The sequence below is a fragment of the Lathyrus oleraceus genome, chromosome 6 (genome assembly GCF_024323335.1).
Source record: "Lathyrus oleraceus cultivar Zhongwan6 chromosome 6, CAAS_Psat_ZW6_1.0, whole genome shotgun sequence".
NCBI lineage: Eukaryota > Viridiplantae > Streptophyta > Magnoliopsida > Fabales > Fabaceae > Lathyrus > Lathyrus oleraceus.
The window spans coordinates 92581403-92585932 of NC_066584.1; the positions used below are offsets into that span (position 1 = coordinate 92581403).

The 4530-nt window shown below is 36.6% G+C and overlaps 1 long non-coding RNA gene across 1 annotated transcript; it reads right to left on the minus strand.

Annotated features, from left to right (window-relative positions):
* Nucleotides 1-1915: 1915 nt before the first annotated feature.
* Nucleotides 1916-4141, minus strand: LOC127095435 (uncharacterized). The gene is made up of 2 exons (XR_007792669.1): nt 3501-4141; nt 1916-2147 (listed from the first exon to the last, which is right to left on the minus strand). It is a non-coding gene; the product is annotated as an uncharacterized LOC127095435 (long non-coding RNA).
* Between the last annotated feature and the right edge of the window lie 389 nt (nt 4142-4530).

A 4530-nucleotide genomic window follows, 5' to 3' on the forward strand; every position in this document is an offset into this window, starting at 1 on the left:
AGGAGTACCTAGGACACTTTTGGTGCTAACACCTTCCCTCTGTGTAACCAACCCCCTTACTTGTAATCTCTGGCATTTTATTAGTTTTGATTTGAAAACTTCTTATCGTTGGGTTTTGTTAGTACTTTTCCCTTTTCCTTTGGAAACAATAAAAACGCGGTGGTGACTCTGTTTTTATTAACGTCAAGTTTATCCATAGCTTGATGGTCATGAATTTACCGCTACAGTTCTTATTACCTTTTATATGAGAATCTCATTCCCATGTTTCTTCTTGACCTTTTGTCGGGGAGTTCTCATTATCTTTTGTATGAGAAGGTCGATTCTAGTCTCTTCTTAAAGTTTAGTTAAGGAGCTTCTCATCACCTTTTGTGTGAGAAATATACCCATCTTTCTTCCTAACCTTTTGTTAGAAAGTCCCCATTTTTCTCTTGCTAAGGAGCCATTACTACCTTTTGTATGGGAAAGAACCATATCCCCAACAAGGTCGTCTTTCACCCTCATTTTCTTCTTGACCTTTTGTTGAGAAGTTTCTCATTTCCCTTCGCATGGGAAATTACATTTACCTTCATGTGCTTTCTTAGCCTTTTACTAATATTTCCGTATGACTCGTGCATGAGAATATTATACCCTTTGCTTTCCTTTTGCAAGTATACTATACCTCTTGTAGTAATAAGTTTAACCATTTCTCAGACAAGTTGCTTGCCTTTTACAAGAACGTCTATCTGTCTTTTACAGAAGATTTCAGTCTCAGTTTTATATCCTCTGTTACTTGTCTTTTCCGACTACATGCGTTTATTTTTCAGAATCCTGCGGGAATACCTCGATCACCGGTTACATGCCAGAACTTAGTAGTGGAGGGAAAAAGAAAAAAAAAGAAGAAAAGAGAAATAAAAAATACCCATCATGCATTGCATTAGTATTATGCATGCGTCATACATGTCTAACCTCTCATAACTACCCATTTATCCACAAATAACTTCTCAATCCCTGACAGCTGCCCTACACAAAGACAAGTTTGTTCATATGATATCCCAGTGAAGAAATTCCTTATGACCCATCTTCGCATTACACTAATTTGTTCATGGTGGGCAAATTTTTCGATATTTTTGGTATTTAATCCCCTCCTACCTTAAATGTCCGGAAATCGTTGTTATCCGTACATTCAGGCCCGAGAAGATTAAATAAGGGCAGCTGTCATACCCCAAAATTTACCCTACCCCTCACAATTTTCACCTGGTCCATGGCCCTAATTCATGTGCACATATTCATACTTAATCATTTCATCTTCATTAGAATTTTCACGTAAGAGGGCATACATCATGGGTTCAAAATGATGTTGTATGTGTATGATCAAAGTTGGAGTATCTCAAGGTATGGTCATATAGGTCAAAAACCTAACTCCTGGTTTTTTTCAACATTGATCTTTGTATGGGGCATGTATGTTTAAGGATTCATCCATATCTTTTGATCATTACCATCTTGGCCATTGAATTCTTGCTTGTTCAAGTCCATTCATGTGGTGATCGCTTTGGTGATTGCATTTTCTTGGTCATTGCATTTGCTTGGTTATTGCATTTGTATTGGATTGAGTGAGGTCCATTCATTCATTATTCCTAGTTCAAATTGCATCATTCATAAGTATGCATTCTAGGGATTTTCATTATCATTGATTCAAATTCATTTAAATGGCATGGCAAGTTTCTATTTTCACAAGTTTGAAAGTTCATCATTCAAATTTTAAAATCATATATAGGAGGGAAAAGTTGTTACTTGACACTCAAATCACTTGCATCATTTGTAAGTAACATTCAAATACCATTTCAATACATTTCCACATTCAACCATTTTTATTTTTTCTCAAATTCAATTCCAATTTCATACATACATGTGTTTGTAAATTTTCTAATCATAACCATTATTTCCAAAAAAAGAACCATTACATTACACAACCATTTTCAATTTCAATTCCAATTTAAACCATTACCATTCTAACTTCAAATTTCAATCATTTAAACAATACAACATTACATTCAACCTCATATTCATTTTTACAACAAAATTACAATCAATACAAGCCGACCTCAAGAACGTAAATCCATTTGAAGCATTGTCCAAGCGCCATGTCCATGGTAGAAACCATATTGAACCTGCATAATCCATAATTTGAAATAAGCATTACATTAAACTAAGTGATACTAAGATAATCCAATTCGAGCAGATATTCGCATTTTATAACACCAATTTCAGCATGCATTTAACAACACATAAACAATCACCAACATGTTCTTATCTAAGTGTATATGCATATGAATTAAAGGTTTTTTCAAATACAATCTCGTTGAGTTTTAGTTCTAATAAGAGGCAGTAAACTGACAACAAATCCACATTTCACATAACTTGATAATCCAAATTCTTCACTCATAACAGAATAAGCAACTTCTTTCCAGCAAACTGGTATAACCGAATGGTGACCTTCCCTACTGATTTCAAAACCTGCAAAAAAGTCCAACTTCCCACTTCTCAATAACCACTCTGCGGCCTCATAACAGAATTTCACAAAACATTTCTAACTATCATAACTACCAACCTCAAACAGAACCCTCTCGAATTTCAGCCTGAAACCATTTTCTTCAACAAGAATTTCATCACAACAAAACATATTTCTTCTTCGAACCCTCTCCACCCTGCAATAAACCTGCCATAACAGAATTCCAAACCTCCCCAAAAAATCTCTAACTGATTTACAATCCACACCAGCTTCTAACAAAATTTGAATCTAATTAATTACATCTCAAATTCATTCCAAAACTACCCTCTCATCAGTCGATAAATCAAACATGAATCCCTCATAAAATCTCTCTCTCTCTCTCTCTCTCTCTCTCTCTCTCTCTCTCTCTCTCTCTATTCCCTCTCAATTTTCCCAATTTTCACTCTCCCTATCATTTCATTCAATTTACAAACTCGACCCTCATATTTCAGCTCTTTCATATTCACATGTTTACTCTCTCTGCTAATTCAATCCAATTCAATCCTCAAGATCACTCTCTCAGCATGAAACTCTCAGAAGGAGAAGAAGTCTCAGATATAGGAAGAAAAAGAACGTGAAGTAAAAGCAGAAGGTACCAAGAGCGTATCTAAGGCTATTTTTGGATTGATGGAACATAACGGAGTGGAGCGGAATGGAACGTGACGTGGATTGATGGAACATAACGGAGTGGAGCGGAATGGAACGTGACGGAGCGGAACAGAGCGGAATGAAATATAGATCCTACTCCATTCTTTGGTTATTTAATTAAAAATGTCTCATTCCATCACATACACCCCAAATTGGATGGAAAAAAAATAGAGATTTGGATGGAATTGGATTCCATCATGTTCCATTCCATCCATTATTTGCAAATCCAAACAATGGAATCTCATTAGTTACCACTCCACTTCATTCCATTCCATTCCCATACCATACCATACCATACCATACCATACCATACATCCAAACATACCCTGAAAGTAACCTCCGTTAACGTCACTGTTTCTTCGATCATATGCTCCAGTGAGCTCATTGGTTACTTCAAACATCAATCCAGTCCTCAATCCACGGCGCACTTTGATTCAGTGAATCTTCGCAATCCATCAACCACAACACACCTTCAATAACTACAACTCAGAACACGTAAGAATCGCGACTCAGAGCGCACAACAACGATGAAGAAGATTGGAGTAGAAGAAGAATAGAAGAGCATAAAAGTAATTATTTCGTATCGGAGCAACATCCAAGTGTCATCATCTTTGTGCTTCCGCGTTTGTTACCATTGTATAGGCCTTGATTAGGTGAGTGATAGTCCTAAGCTTGTAGATTCAATTACCTCCCTAGGAGGATTTAATTTACGAATCTTCTACCTAGGGTTCGTGAGAGACTTGGTTCAGTTTGCGTGTTCGAGTAGGAATCATGATAAATCGATAGAAAATTTGGACTGAGGAGGTCAAGGCGAGTTCGGTCATGTAGAGTTTGTGGTTGTTAGCTCTCTGCCGCCATCAGTGATAAGGCTCGGTGCAGTAGGTGCTCTGGCGGTGAGTATTTTTGGATATAGGGAGCATAGAGTGTGAGTGAATGGATTAGCATGTGACGCTTCGTCTCACAGTAGTATCATGTGTGTTGGGCTTATAGACCCACATGATTCCTTTTCCTACCCCATACACCACTTCACACTCCCCAGGGCCAAGGCTGAAAGCCAATGGACCCTGGCATTGGGCATCCCTGCGCCCATTCCTTTTCATACCACTGTTTTCAGTGGTGCATCCCCTGCTTGGTTTTGTTTTAATTGTTTTGTTTGCTTTTTTCTATTCTTTTGATTTTTGTTTCTTTTTTAATCATTTCACATTTAATTTCTTGTTAACTCTTAATTGTTCTCTCTTCTATTACATTTCATTGAATTTTAATATCATTTTATTTTTTGCAATTTGTTTTATTATGGATAATTGCTTTATAATTTGATGTTAATTTTCTTTTCTTCTTGCAATTTCAATTCATCA